Source organism: Mus musculus, chromosome 9, assembly GCF_000001635.26.
Source record: "Mus musculus strain C57BL/6J chromosome 9, GRCm38.p6 C57BL/6J".
Taxonomy (NCBI): domain Eukaryota; kingdom Metazoa; phylum Chordata; class Mammalia; order Rodentia; family Muridae; genus Mus; species Mus musculus.
In genome coordinates, this window is record NC_000075.6 from 33,079,204 (window position 1) to 33,095,896 (window position 16,693).

The following is a 16,693-nucleotide window of genomic DNA, read 5'->3' on the forward strand; positions in this document are numbered from 1 at the left end:
AAGAGCTGAAAGAGATTGCAACCCCACAGGTAGAAAAATGATATCAACTAACCAGAACCCCCAGAGCTCCCAGGGACTAAACCACCAACCGAAAAGTTTACATGGACAGGTCCATGGTTCCAGTTACATATGTAGGAGAGGATTGCCTTATTTGGAATCACTGAGAGGCAAGACCCTTGGTCCCATGGAGGTCTGATGCCCCAGCATAGGAGGATGCTAGAGCGGTGAGGTTGAAATGGAGGGTGGTGGGTGGAGGAGCACCCTCTTAGAGGCAAAGAGGAGGGGGGATGAAATTGGGACGTTGAGGAGGGGAGACCGAGAAGGGGGACAACATTTGAAATATAAATAAATAAACAACCAATAAAAATGATGAAATTGTAAAAAAAATTGATGGAGGACATAGGAGGGTAGGTAAGGTATTAGAAGGGAGTGGTTGGATTCTATCAAAACGAGTTGTCTGTATGTATGAGTATCAATTAAAATATATATTTTAAACTTTATGGTTCAGCCCAAATTCTAGAATTGAATTCTGTAATTAGATTTAGAATCAAATACATGACTTTGACTTTGATTACTTTTGAACAATTACTAAAAATTTTTTTTCTAACCCTCTTAATTTTATTTGTAAAAAGCAGCTACAAAGATTTTAAAAGAAAATGAAGCACACATTGCTATTACAGAAGGAAAAGTTTCCAGATGAACTAGATATTAGCTACTTTTCAGGACCCTTCATGATCTGAGATTATACACAGATGTGACTTTCAGCCAGAATAATCAATTTGGGATTATTGGCGGCTGAGACATTGTGCCCATGAAAGAGGTTGGTTTTCTTCACTTCGCTGAGCTCTCACTGTGATGATAATGGAGAAGTCTTGTCCCTGGGTACTTAGCTCTGACCTTCAGAGCTGGTTCAAGAACGAAGTTGGGGATCGGCCTGTCTCCCTTTTGCATTTGGCACCACATTAAATCCATATCTGATCTTCAGGAAACAATGCACGCTGGAGAATGTGCTTGGCTTTGCCATCGATGGCAGCAGGGACTTTGAATCGTTCTTGAAAGCAATTCAACCACAAGGACACAATGAGGCTTTTCAGTTTTCCTACAGCTTTCCTCAAAATGTGTCTGGAAGCTTAGCTGTGGTTAAAGAATGCCCATTTAGATGTTCAATAACTCTGAGCAAAGGGCTCTGGCTTTCTGAAGGTGTAGTCTCAAAGCTGCAGTTAAAGCTGTGGGCATGACTCAGCTTCCGGTCACATCAGCACAGGTTAACGCTTGTAGCTGCTTGTGAAGTTGCTTTCTCAGGGTTTTGCTCACTCCTTAGGTTTTGCCAGAAGCTTATCTGATTTTGTTTGTTTGTTTGTTTTGTTTTCGTTCTGTTCTCAGGTGACACTGCTGCACAGGTCAGCAGATGGCACTACTGAATGGAGGTGGCAGAGAGGCTTCATAAAAGGGTTTTTCCCTTCCTCCTCATACCAGGAATGTGCTGTCTTTGCATAATGAACTGGGAAGAGTTTGCTATAACGGTAGATCCACTTTGAGTACTGAGAAGAGCTCTAAAATTAAGCTCATTTCTACTCTCCCCTTCTCCGTCTATCCCCCTTCACTCTGCCTACTAGAATTTCACGCTAAGCACAATTCTTCCAGAAATTTGAGACTAGGATGAGGCTTTAGTCACCATTCTCAGTCTCAGAGTGCCACCTTTTGGAACACACTCTCCACTCTCCGTTGTTTCCTAAAAGGGAGTTCCAGACAGCTGGTTCCTGGGGTGAATTTTCACAATTGCACTTCCTTGGTTATGGTTTGACATAATTTCCCTAGAGAGTTAAGGCTTAGGGTATGATAATATACCTTGAATCTGCAGAGCATTAAAGGGGAGGATATTGTCAGATATACGATCTAACCACGGACACAGGCCAGACGCAGTCCTTACTAAAGGAGAGGGCCTGCTTGTCCTGGTCCACCTTTCCCTGGTTTGCTTCTGCTGTGATCTATCAACGCCTTCCTTCCCCCTTCCTTATGCACAATGCTCAGTTAATATCTTCCTTTAGCCTTGCAGACAGGAGCTCACTTATGGCCATATATTCCAGGTGACAACAGTGTCTTTTCAGAGGAGCACAAACAGGAACGCCACAGAAGAGCTTCGGGCTCTTTTGCAAGACAGCTTCACTGACAAATTTCTCCCAGTGTGGAGCAGGCTGGAGGGCCTCTTTAATAAATGGGGTCAACTTTGATTGTTTGTTTCATTGATGATTTGAAATATATTTCTGGCATTAACTAAAAGCAGATGGCTGAAATATAAAAAAGAAAAACCTATCTAGGTGGAACTGTTGGAGGGAACGTTATAATGGCTGGGAATAAGGAGATAGGGCTTTGTGGTTGGAAATTCTGCTTAAAGGGAAGATCTTCTAAGTGGTCTCCAGTCAGGCTTGCTATGTGCCAGGGCTTCTGAATTCCAGTTCAGGCTGGTGATGTGACTGCATCTACACTGTCCTGCTGCCCGTCCATTCACTGGTGCACTGCTCTCGCTAGTGATGTTTATGGCTGTAGTGAGTAAAAGCTACTGGTATGTTGTCCATTTTGCCTTTAACCAAAAATATTGGTCTGCTAGCAGCTCAGTTTAGATAGAAACACTGTTAGAGACAACCTGTGAGGCGAATGGTGGAGCAAGGCTCTGATACGGTTTTTGGGCTACATTTTAGGAATGACAATAGAATGATTTCTCTGGGTCCAGTTTTATTTATCCCTAAAAGCTATTCACTTTCTTCAATAGTAACCCTCCCACCTCGAATCACCTTACCTTCTTTATCTTAAGATAGTATGCTGTGGGAAAAAAGATGAAAAAATTCAAAATCATGATACACTTCTCTTGATGTAAGTTCTTAGTAAGTTCTGTTCTGTTCTTAGTAAGTTCTCAAGACTTTGCACAAACCTACGAAGGGGCACATGGCAGAAGCATGCCCTATCCCCACCCCTGTCAACAGCCTAGTCCAAGATGCTGTGAGTATGTAGCCACTACCCCATCCGTGGCTTCCCATTCTTCTGCTCTGTCCCCACACTATGGTTATGCAGCTTAAGAGAATTTTGAGCATGTTGCTTTCCTGGTTTGCAAAGACCCACACCCATTTCTAGACACCCACGAAGGTTCTGAACTCTTCTTCTGGATCAACTATGGCTGCAGGCCAGCTGCCCCTGTTCCAAACAGTCTCCTCACCACCCTCTCCCACCAGTTGCACTGCAATTTGTTTGAATTTCTCCAGCATTATTTCTTTCTGAATTACACCTCCTTCAGTTTTTGCCTATGGGACTTCTCTTTACCACTCAAGGTTCGATATAGAAATTTTCAGTCTTCATTCAATGCTGTGATTCAACATGGAGGAAGTCACAACCTCCCCTCCACTTTTATATCATTTTATTGGCCATTTTATTATATTATCTACCATAATTTGTATTAATTTTTTTTACTTATATAAGTCTCACATTGATCTTAACTGACTTGAAGACAGGAACCTTACTGACTTAATTTTGTTTGATAAAAGCAAAATTAGGCAATCATACTTAGTGTGTAATATATCATGAAGATTCCCTAAATATTTGATAACTGAACAAATAAATAATTGGAGTAGAACTAGGTATATCTGTTTTGTAGACCCTGTTAGGTCGACAAACCTCTATTGGGAAGTTTTGGAGAGTTAAACTCCCAGGTCCTGGACTTCTAGCATGCACAGTGAGTATAAAAGAATACATGATGTCTAAGGTCTCTTCAGGTTCATTAATTGTGTGGTTTGATTTCTTCTGTCCCCTGTATCCATGCATAAGAATCTTAATTATTTATCATTGTAGTGTTAGAAAGTGAGGCTTAGCATATGATGTTTGAGGTATGGGATGGGGTTTTCATCAATGGGTTAGTGCCTTTCTCATAGAAATGTGTTTTGATACAGTGAGAATTCAGCCCCTGTTTCTTTACATCATATGCGACTGCCGGTGCATCAGAAGCTAGTACATGGTTTTGAACTTTCCAACCCCTCAGAATCACAAACCAAGCTAATTTTTATTTTGTTTTGATGAGTTAACCCATCTCAGGTATTCTCTTAGAGCAATTAAAAATATAAATAAATAAATAAATAAATAAATAAATAAGCTCTTGCATACCTTTGTCCCGACAGGCTCCATGGGAACTTTCTAATCCATAAGGTTCCATGGATTAGTCATTAAAAAGTCTTCTAGATGTGGAAGTTCAAGATTACTGAAAATATTAACAAAGTGAGCTAAGTGATTTTTTTAGAGAGGAAATCTATAATCTTCTGACCACTTTGGACAGAGCAAAATATTAGATGCCTCTTGCCTTTGACCTGACATTTGTTAGTAGAAAAGCAAACGTTCAAGTGCGTATGCTGACACCAGACCACGTGATTCAGCTCTTTTTACAAACCATTCATATTCAGCAACAGACTGAATTCTACTGAGAGTAAGCACACACTTTTCAAAGAAATAAACAGAACATTTTCTTAGGCGATCTCACCAGAGGTCCACAAGGGCAGTAAGCTCCCAAGCTCCCAAGCTGCCAGCTGCTGTCACTTTGTCCTTGTCTCTACTCAATGCACATAGTTGAAAGGGACAAGAAGTCAAGGGAGGAGAAGAGAAGGGCAGAATCCTTAGTATACTGACCGTTTATCAACATTCTTCACATGGAATTGGCACACCAAACTTCGCATGGCAAGAGCAGAATGAGCAGAGGGCCGCAACACTGAAACTTATTTTGAGCCAATTACTTTTTACTCTTCCTGCTATGCCAAACAATCACTATTTCCTCCTTAGATTATTGCAAGAAATCTTGACGTTTGGTTACACTGTGGTCCCTCATGTAGATTCTGTTCTACTCAGAGTGGTAAAAGGGTTCTTTCTAATGTGTGCATCTTATCACCACCCTCTCATACTTAAACATCTCTGTAGTTTCCAAATGTACTTTAACTCCATGCCAAACCTCTTTGCACTGCTTGGCCAACCAAAAAAGATTTAGCTTTGCCAAAATACCTGGCCTAGTAGCTCTCTGCTTCTTCAGGTTTGCATTTTAGCCATGTGTGCCCTTTGGTTTTTTGTCCCAGGTCTGGAAAAAAGCAAGTAGAAGGATGCGTATCTTCTAACATTTGGACTTCTGGTTACACTCTACACACTGGTGACTTCTTATCATGTAGGTGTTAGATCCTATCTCCTCCTATAGAGAACATCTTTGTCCTTACCAAAAACAAACAAACAAACAAACAAAGCAAACAAAAAACTTTCCTTTAAGAGTCATTTGATTTTGAAGTTACCCTATTGCTACTATTTCTTAATGTGTGCCAACATTTAAACTGTTGTATTTCTGGATTAATTACATACAAGTCCTCTGGTTCTCTCTGTCCCTATAAACAATAAAAAGCCTTTTTGTTTATAAGGAACTTCTTATGCATAGCTCAAAATTAAACATATGTGAGGCTCCTTTTGTATGTCTGTTTTTCTTCTTTGACAAGAGATATTTATGAGGATGGTCAAGTCATAAATTGATGGGCCATCAAAGAAAAGCTTGGTACCACACACACACACACACACACACACACACACACACAAAGCAGATAGATAAGGAGAATGCTTGAACACAGACTTTTCCGGTTTTTTGGTTGTTTTCCTTAGTTTTGATGTCCAATTTATATTTTCTAAGGCTGAGGTGATGACACTATTCCACTTGCAGTAAGAGCCAGTGGAGACCAGCAGGAGATAGTTGGCCCAGTGTCATGTGTCATCAACACATGACCAAACTGTGCTCTTTGCAGAGGAACTTTTAGGCAGAATTTTACATGAAAGAAATAAAAAGAATTTAACACTTTTTTGAAGTTAAATCAAGGAAACTGTAAAATCCAAAGGACCTTCTATCGTTAGATATTGCTAACCACAAAGACTCCAAGCATAGAAATTCAGACGCCATATGAAGTTAGCCTCTTAGCCACTCTCATCACAGACCAGATTGTCAACAATTTTCCTTGAAAAATTATTTTAAAAGTATGCAGCACCACTCAGAATTTCTGAAATATTGCTCTATAGCATGATAAAGACAAGATCAGGGAGAAATGGGCTGATGATCTTTTCATTTTTTTTTTTTGGACCCTTGACAGAGGTGAATTACTCTATGTAAAACAGCCCATCACAAAGTATCTCCTTCCTCCCTTCAGAAACTGTTTTTATCTATTTTACCCCAAACCCTTAGGAAGATGATGTCGAATATTTTGTATATCTTCTGTGAAGTTGGGCACGAGAAACAATGGTTAAGGAAGAAGAGCAAGCACAGACAGAGGAGCCCAGAGTACAGCCCAACAGGTCAGGAGGGAGTGGTGAGATGGAGACCACGCCCTCCAAGAGCTTCCTGACTCAGGACTTGACCTAGTCAGTCTCAACCATACAGTTACATGGAAAATACAAAAATGACATAAATTATGGCAAGGAGAAAGGGAAGGAGAGAAGGAAAGAAGAAGAAGGTGACAAAGTGTAGGACAAAAGAGGACAAGACAAGAAGAAAAGAGGAGAGAAGAAAAGAGGAGAGGAGAGGAGAGGAGAGGAGAGGAGAGGAGAGGAGAGAGGAGAGGAGAAAAGACAAGAGGGAAGGGTAGGGGAAGGAGGAGAAAAGGGGAAAGGAAGGGAAAGAAGAGAAGAGAAGAGAAGAGAAGAGAAGAGAAGAGAAGAGAAGAGAAGAGAAGAGAAGAGAAGAGAAGAGAAAAGAAAAGAGGTACAGACAGAAATAGAATGGAGAAAATGGACCTGAGAAAACAAACCCCAGGGGAGATAACGTGCTCAGAAGACAGGAAGGCTGTCTGGTCTTCCTTCCTCTAGACAGGAGTAAGAATATAGTTGCAAATAGATTTCAATAGAGAAAATTTGAAGGTATTTTGCCTTTCTAAGAAATTTAAGATAGATAAAAGAAAATCATATTGTTGTGATAAATGCTTCACTGGAAGAATAAACTCCCCAAACAGTATTTAATGTTTGTGGAATACCTATAAAGTATTGCTATTTATAGTGGAAGAAACTTGTTTGCATAGCCCTGCATGATGAAATGAACAATTTAGTAATTTGCAATTTCAATGGTAATTTCTAATTAAAATTATTTAGATTGACTCACTAGATTTTTATGTGTAGGAGTACTTTGTCTGAAAAATTATGTATGCCTGATGCCTGAGAGTTGAGAAGAGATATTTGATCCTTTGGAATTGGAGATATGGATGCTGGAACTAAACGTGGGTCCTCTACAAGAACAACAATTGTGCGTAACTGCTGACCCATCTCTCCAGATAGCTTCAATGCCATTATAAAGAAAATAAGTGAATTGGAAATGAGCAGCTTAAACAGAAGGTAGACCACAGTAAATCATGATGATGGGAGACTCGCTGCTTGCTGGCTTTTTTCCCCTGATATTTTTACTTTTCCATTCTATGTGTAATAATAGTTTACAAAGAACAAAAAATCAACACACACACACACGCACACACATACACACACACACACACATGAGAGAGAGAGAGAGAGAGAGAGAGAGAGAGAGAGAGAGAGAGAGAGAGAGAGGCTGCTTCTAAAAGAGATCATTTTGTATGATTACAGTTTTTAGAATTATTTAAACTTTTTTCAGACAATGTATTTTGAGTGTAGCCTCCCAGATCCTCCCTACCACCCAACTTCATGTTCTTTCCTTTTTTCTCTATATTTTTTTAAAGGAACCTAAAAACAAAAACAAAAACAAAAACAAAACAAAACAAAACCCCAAAAGATTTAACCACCAAACCATTACAACAACAACAACACATTAAAAAAAATCAAGACAAAATAAGACAAAACCAAAAAAATAAAAAAATAAAACAGAGTTTATTTCATATTGTTCAACTCCACCTGATCACTACAGGCCTGCCTTGGAGTGTGGTTGATATACCCTGTTCCACCTCATTGGGGGGGGGGGGGGGCGGGAACGATTTCCCTTTTCCAGCACATATCTATTGCAAATACCTTCTCAGAGATGGAACTTTGTGCCCACTTCAAGTAGGGGGAACTTTAAGAAGCTGCTGTAAATATACAGATCTGTCAGTATTTAGCAATGTTCATATACTTTAAAGCAACTTTGGAGTTTGATATTTCTGCTTCTTTTGAGACTATCTTATTTTCAAAGAGAGAGAGAGAGAAATCCAGGATTTGTTGTACACCCCTGAGCCTGTGACAAGGACTAGTTCTCCATTTCCTTCCACTTGTGCTAAGATGACAGGCTTCCCTTTGCATTGGTGGAGGAACCAATTCCATAAATAATTTTCTCTGCATGCAAGGAAGTGTTTTCTGACACTGAAGTCTGCTGTTTTTTTTTTAACTTTGTTTAGTTTACTTATTCCCAGTTATATTCTTCAAATTTTCTTTTTAAAAGTCATGTGATAATTATTTAATAGTAAACAGATACAGACAGCTCTGTTCTGATAGGTGTTTCCTGGAGGGGCAGGGGGTGGTGGTTTCAAACAGTATTCAGTGTGACTGGGTGGAACTGCAGCGGAAATACTGAAGCTTGGAAGAGCATGGAGCTGCCCTAAGGTGTGACCGTACAAGGTGCACAACTGGACCTGAGGACGTTCATTTGTTGGTAGGAAACCTTCACTGTAATGGGAAATACAACTGCCTTATTGGTGAGCATTGTCATTTCCACATTTGCTTCCTCTTCATGTAGCTATGTGATCTGTTGTCATGGAGTGCCACATTTTTATGACTCTTAAACCATAAGGCATTTTTATGTTTTTCCTGTGTTTTAAAACACTTTTCCATCAGGCAAGCAGATACAATTTCAATTATCTAATCTAGATTGCTTTTAGATATTTAAAAAGTGTGTGAGATTAAAAAAAAGTCATGTTTCTATTTTCTGAGAATATTTAATAATATGTGTCAAGGATTGTAAATATGCTTTTAACCTTAGAATTCCTGCTAGAGAAAATTAGTAATTTTAAAAAATACTCAAGATACATTAACTGTATTTGATTAGGTTTGTTTATAATTGGAAAACAAAGGCTGAAATTGAAATCAATTATGAAAAGGTCAGTGACATAAACAGTGTGATACATCAGTTTGGAATATTACACAATTACCAGAAATGATCATTGCAAATGTGTTTAGTGAGATGACAATGTGTGTGTGTGTATATATATATAAACATTATTGAGTTCTTAGTGGTAAGTAACAATGTCATTGTAACTTTAGAAATATGTATGATTTTGTGTGTATATATATATATATATATATATACATGTATATATACACATATATCTCTATGTACATATTATAACTGATACACCCCCCCACACACACAGAAATATACACCCACACCCACACCCACACCCAAATATATATATGGTGGTATACACACACAAATTATAGCTGAAACTCCAGGCTCTGGCCAGAAGCAGACAGACAAACAAACAAGCAAGCAGATGTGAGTTCTTGGTAAGTATGTCCACTTGAGTCAGATAGTGATATTGACCTTTCTTTCTTGTCTATGAAGTCTGCTTTTCTACTATTGCTTGGTCTGCATCACAGGGCACCTAGTGCTTCCTTCCTCTATGAGATCTTTTAAGTTTTCCCCTCTTCCTCTCTCACCTCAGGTATTAATCCATTCTGGAAGAACGTCAGGCCTCTGAGTTTCTCATCTTGACAGGCTGCGACTGGATGGCTTTGTAAGAGGGTTAAGATTTATAGACTGAAGCGAAGTAAGTTGCTCCTGAACAAATACTTCTTTTAGTATATATTCTCTGACTCTGGGTTTCTTGCTCAAAGCTTCTTCCTTGTGCAAGGAAAAACAGAAGAAAAAGCATGCCTTTAAGCATACTCAGTGAAAGAATAAATACTGAAAATATTAATAATTTCTCCTAGGTTTTGGTGTTTGTGACTCACTTTAACATTCTTAGTTTTATTTTCATTTGCTTTCAGGATTTTAGGACCTGAACAGACTGCATAAAAAAAGAAATGTTTCATTGAAATATTCATTTGCAAGAGAATATAAAGCCACAAAGTGCAAATAATAGTATTAGTTCTCAATCTATGCTATTACTTCTTATGCTCATAACTCCAATCATGTCACTCCTCTTTCAGATATAAAAAGGCTGGTGAGAAGCAAGAAGAAAGACTGAAGCAACCTCCGTCCTAAGGAAGTGTCGGCTAGCTGAGTGCTGCCCTTTTCTCTGTTCTGTATGTGGGAGACATTTTCTGGCTGTTCATTCCATTTGTTCTTATATTTGTAGTAGCAAACTATAGCAGGAAATCTAGCCAGAAGGGATGTCAACGTATGGCATCAAGGGAAATCTTTCTCAAACGGCGGCCATGTGAAGCAACTGGACAGTGAAGGGGCTGTCAGGGCTCCATGCTATTTGGAAGCACTGCATCTGTATTAGGGATTTATCAGGGTGGATTCTAATATCAGCAGCACTACTACTCTCAAGTGTCTCCAGCCATGCTCTGGCCTGTTATGGCTTTGTAGTATTTTTAGAATGATTTCATCAATGATAGTGTTCATATATTATTCAAAATGGGTTACCTCCAATGAGTGGGTCCTTTGGAGATGAAAGAGTTAAAGGAAACAAGTGAAGATTTTAGCTCAGGTTCTCAAAGGTGTCCCTTATCATGATCGAGGCTGAGACAGAGATGTTGGCCATGCTCATTATGATGCTGTCTCATCTGCATCTCGACTACCCTGGCAGGCTGAACTCCACAAGATGGGAAGTTTTGAGCAAAGGAGCAATGCATGGAGTCACTCATTCTGTGTTATCAAGTGGAGGCAGTGTGAATTCATCCTAAGGGCAAATGTCATGTTCTCTTCCCAAGCATCATCAGTACCAAATGGACAGTTGGTGTCTGCTCTGACAACTCTGGCGAGCAGTCACTGGGATGGGAGACCATCTGTGTTGAGCAATATGCCCAGTGTCTACACAGAGCAGAGCGGGAGAGAAGAGTGCCTAGAAAAATGGTAATTGCCCCTGAATGTTGGTATTTAGGATCTCAGGGGAGAATGCATGCCAAGAGTTGAACAGGAGACAGATTCCTCTTCGAATGGTCTCATGGGACCAAGATTCTTCCTTGTGGATTGAACTGATAAAAGAAAATGTTTAAAAACCAGCTACTGTTATGGATAAAGAAACTGGCTCATTCCTTTCTCTTCCACTGACTAGCTCTGTTTCCTGGGATAAGCTACTTGGCCCATCTTACTCTCTTGTGCATAAATTGGATGTATGTTTCCTTGCACAAATTGTTCAGTATTTATTTGTATAACTAACAAGTCCTGGGGATTTCTGAGAATTGTCCACCCATCTCTTCCATGAATTCCCCATTTCTCCTCAGCACCATATGCCTGTGTACTTCTATGTCTATTTCAACCCATCATTCCAACTGGATTCTAACATTTGCATTTGGAATGAGGCTACAGATTTGAGCTCAGAATAATCTGTTTTCTTGAACTGAAACATAAACTTGAAAACTCTTGGCAGTGTGATTTCCTATCATGTGCAAAAGGATTCTAAGAAACTATTCTGTACAAAATAGAAGAATAAAACAGATTAATAAAAAAGAAAGAAAGAAAGAAAGAGAGAGAGATAGAGAGACAGAGAAAGAAGAAAGAAAGGAAAGGAAAGGAAAGGAAAGGAAAGGAAAGGAAAGGAAAGGAAAGGAAAGGAAAGGAAAGGAAAGGAAAGGAAAGGAAAGGAAAGGAAAGGAAGGAAGGAGGAAAATAAGAAACAACAACAACAACAAAAAACTCCAGTAATTCCTGTGAACTCCCTGCTTCCTGAAGTCTAGCCCCTCTCTTCTTTCTGGTGTTTGTGTTAAAGTTTAGCACAACAGCCTACTCTTTCTTTTTTAAATTTCCTTAAGCCAGTGGTTATCAACATGTGTGTTTCAATCCCCAGTGTCGAATGACCCTTTCACAGGGGTTGCTTAAGACCATAGGAAAACACAGTATTCACATTACAGTTCATAACAGTAGCAAAATTACAGTTGTGAAGTAGCAACAAAATCAAGTTTATAGTTAGATGGCACCACAACATGAGGAACTGCATTAGAGGGTCACAGCATTGGAAGGCTGAGAACCACTGTCTTAAGTTCTTTTGTCATTTGCAACAAAAGAAAAGTTAAGATGCTAAAGCAGTTTGATCTTTGATGTATTGTGATGTTCCTTTCGTATGTGGCATTGGTTAGGAGTCTTTGGTCCTTAAGAAAAATAAAAGACTCCTGAAAAAAATCAAAGTTTTGGCTTATAAGAGATATGTCACCTCATCCTCACCTAACTATGAGTCTGTGTTTCTATGGAGATTAAAGTTTTTCATTAGTGGGGAACAAACACACAGACTAGAAAGTTAATATTTCTTCCATCAAGGTTGAATAGTAAAGCACACATACAAACAGCCATAAAATCCATCAACACCCGATGCTAAGTCCAGAAGAAACTTAAAAAGCAGGATGTGCCAGCGCAGTCCTGGCTTTAGTAGGTGATTCTGAAGTCTCAGATTTAGATCATGTCATGTGATAAGTAAATATAAGAGACTGCATAAGAAAAATATTCAAGCAAGTGCTTCACTTGTGGAAGTAGCTGGCAAGATCTGACCCTTCTGAATCCAACACTGCCTTTGCCAGGAGAATGAGATATTGGACTTGTGTAGTCGAGAATGAAGGCAGGCCTTCTGGCCCTGATAAAGTAACAGTGAAGCTAAAAGTGTGAACACGTGATCAAGTGATAGTATGGGCAGCTGGAGCTAGAACATGCATTTTTTTTTAATCTTTCCTTTCCCCCAATCTTATTCAATGTCACTCTCTGCATCTTTATTTTTTCTTGTTTTGTGACAAGGTCTCATGTAGTTGGTTTTGACCTAACTATATAGACAAAGATGAAACTTCTGATCTTCCTGCCTCCACCTCCTTAGTGCTGGGAGACTAGGGATTCACCACCTCTTTGAGTTTAGGTAGTACTAGGGTCAGAACTGGGGGCTTTATGCATTCTAGGCAAATGCTCTACCAACCAAGCCATGTCTTCACTTCTTTTATCCATCCATCCATCCATCCATCCATCCATCCATCCATCCATCCATCCATGTATTAATTTTACACAGAAGCTTGCTCCCTCTTCCCAGTTCTACAGTCACAAACCCCTTCCCCACTACCCTTTCCTCTTCACCTCAGAGAAGCAGAAACCCCTATGTGTACCAACTCACTTTGGCACATCAAGTCACAGCAGGACCAAGTGTATCCACTTCCACTGAGGCCAGACAAGGCAGCCCAGCTAGAGGAAGGGGATCAGAGTCAAAGGCAGACATCAGAATCAGAGACAGCCCCTGCTCCAATTGTTAGGGTATCCACATGAAAACCAAGCTGCACATCTGCTGCATATGTAAAGGGGCCCACATCCAGCCTATGCATGTGTTTTGGTTAGTGGTTCAGTCTCTGTGAGCCCCCATGGGCCCAAGTTAATTGACTTTGTAGGTCTTCTCGTGGTGACCTTCACCTCTCTAGGCCTCAATCTTTCCCCCAACTCTCTGACAAGACTCCCTGAGCAAGGTCCACCTAATGTTTGGCTTTGGGTCTCTGCAGCTGCCTACATCTACTGCTGGCTGAAGTCTCTCGGAGGACAGTTATGCTAGGCTCCTGTCTGAAAGCACAGCAGAATATTATTAATAGTTTCTGGGGTTGGCTTTTTCCGATGGGGTGGATCTTATGGTCGGCCAGTCATTGGTTGACCATTCCCTCAATCTCTGGAGTTAGGAGAGTCTTCTTAGACCAGTATACCATGTGTGTTGTCCTTCTAATGTGTTTTCAGCATTCTAAGGTGTCTATAATGACTTAACTCCTTCCACACAGTCCATTACCTTTAGTCCATGAGGCTATGGTCCAATTCTGTCTCTTGAAGTAAGCTCTTTGAGGAGTTTACCACAGTGCAGTGGATCCTGTATCCAAGTGTAAAATATTTGATACAGGTCTTTCTTCTTCTTCCTTCTTTCTTCCTTCTTCTTCTTCTTCTTCTTCTTCTTCTTCTTCTTCTTCTTCTTCTTCTTCTTCTTCTTCTTCTTCTTCTTCTTCTTCTTCTTCTTCTTTTTCTTCTTCAGTTAAAATGCTTGTGGTAGCTTTCTAATGCCTGGGTTAGCTCTGATGTCAGCTTCTCTACAAGATAAATACCAAACCATCATTTGCTTAATCCAGGAGGGAATTGAGTTTTATTTATAATATGCTCCAGGCAAGATTTCCAGATATTAAATGTATTTTTCTCCACATGGAGAGACAGGGGCATTGGCTCCTTCTGTCATGGACTTGTCCTTGGCTTTGAAGTTTTCTGTAATCCAGGTATCTACCAGTAGAGCCATTCCATCTGGCTTCAAAATCACACAAAGGAACCACACCCACTTTTTATCATAAGGAAGTAAGCATATGGCCTAATCCACAGGAATGATGAAAATGTAGCCCTGACTACCGAGCCCATTTTGAGAGGAGCTCTGAACTGGGAACTTGTGTTTAGCTGTCTTAAAGACAAACTTCTTTTCATTCTTCTTTATTCCCTTCTCCGCCATTTTTCTACCCCTTCCTCTTTTCGGCAAAGATTGGGCTGGCCTGAGACTTGCTTAATAGTCTATTTATAATGTACTTCTTATGTGGGTTCTTAATTTTCTGTTTCTAAACCATGTTTCTCATTTTGGTAATTAAAATTCTTGATGAACAGTCACACCTGTTATGCAATAGCACAATCTTTTATATAGTACATCACCTATCTTGAATATATTCTGTTCCTATTAAATATGTTTCATGTCCTTTACAATAAATATTATTTTTATGCTAAATTCCCCTAAAGTGGCCGAATATTGCCCTCTTCTCCCCTATGATGACTCCTTGAAACAAATATATAAGTAGACTCTTATTTTGAAGAATTGGCACAGTGCTTTGTGTAACATTTGCTCCTCAAACATGTTTGGAATAATTACAAGGTTCCAAACATGGCAAATGCTTTGGTGAAAGAAATGAAAATCCTTCAGTCTCTAACCAGGAGGAATTTGGTCAAGACTGACAAGAAAATCAAAAGGCTTAGGGACTTTTACATGTTGACATGACCATGAAGAAGCGGATAATATTTACACAGAATGAGCAGAGCCAGCATCGAGGGCAAGCAGTATGAGATCACTCACTTTATTGCTTGATCTGCTGAGATGATCTCAACGCAGAAGCCACTCTTAATGGCAACAACATTACTATTAATTAAAGTAAGTTTTATAGCACAATGCTTTATCCAGCATTGTCATTCAGGTCATGTGGTTTGCCCCCCCCCAAATGAATTTATGAAATTCCTAGGCAAATGGATGGACCTGGAGGGTATCATCCTGAGTGAAGTAACCCAATCACAAAGGAACTCGCACAATATGTACTCACTGATAAGTGGATATTAGCCCAGAAACTTAGGATACCCAAGATATAAGATACAACTTGCCAAACGCATGAAATTCAAGAAGAACGAAGACCAAAGTGTGGACACTTTACCCTTTCTTAGAAATGGGAACAAAACACCCATGGAAGGAGTTACAGAGACAAAATTTGGAGCTGTGACGAAAGGATGGACCATCTAGTGATTGCCATATGCAGGGATCCATCCCATAATCAGCTTCCAAATGCTGACACCATTGCATACACTAGCAAGATTTTGCTGAAACGACCCAGATATAGCTGTCTCTTGTGAGACTATGCTGGGGCCTAGCAAACACAGAAGTGGATGATCACAATCAGCTATTGGATGGGTCACACGGCCCCCAATGGAGGAGCTAGAGAAATTACCCAAGGAGCTAAAGGGAACTGCAACCCTATAGGTGGAACAACAATATGAACTAACCAGTACCCGGAAGCTTTTGTCTTTAGCTGCATATGTATCAAAAGATGGCCTAGTCGGCCATCACTGCAAAGAGAGGCCCATTGGACTTGCAAACTTTATATGCCCCAGTACAGGGGAACGCCAGGGCCAAAAAGGGGGAGTGGGTGGGTAGGGGGTTGGGGGGGTGGGTATGGGGGACCTTTGGGATAGCATTGAAAATGTAAACGAGAAAAATACCTAATTAAAAAAAAACTTTTACTCATTTTGATTCTGAAAGATTGTGAGCATATTTGCCAACAGTATAAAAAAAGAAAGAAAGAAAGAAAGAAAGAAAGAAAGAAAGAAAGAAAGAAACCATAGTGCTTGTCTATAAGGAGTTTTGAATTATTGTATTGTGCACCTTTAATTTCTTCCAGTTTTGAAAAGCGAGTCAATGGCAAACCCCTTGGGTTGAATGCACTTTGTGCCCCAGAGTATTGAAACAGTGGATGGGCAGAGTGTACTTTATACAGTTGCATGTAACAGTTTAAACCTATGGCTAGGAAGCTATTGCCAAGTTGCTTTTCCCATGGATGTGCTAACTTGTACTCTGATTATATATTTCTCTGGTGATCTCCAAACATTCAGATTTGAATTAGGGTCCTAACAGACAGACTAGCTTTTCTTGAGGCTGTCATGAACTCTAATTGAGGTAAAGATCTTTGCTAGTGAAGAGCTCACAACCAAAAGCCTTGTACTTGACCATCCTGCCTGTGAGGGAACTATATTAAATTTGAGCAGTGTTACAGCGACACCTGCCGGACTTTCTCTAACTAGCAAGTGCAA

General features: G+C 39.8%; 1 long non-coding RNA gene across 1 annotated transcript in view; it reads left to right on the forward strand.

Annotated features, from left to right (window-relative positions):
- The window catches only part of Gm27166, a 59,008-nt gene extending 47,412 nt beyond the window's left edge, over positions 1–11,596 (forward strand). Inside the window, exons 2-3 of the long non-coding RNA XR_379229.3 lie at positions 9,648–9,752; positions 10,135–11,596. This is a non-coding gene — a long non-coding RNA (predicted gene 27166). The remainder of the gene's footprint in view (positions 1–9,647; positions 9,753–10,134) is intronic.
- The last annotated feature ends 5,097 nt before the right edge of the window (positions 11,597–16,693 follow it).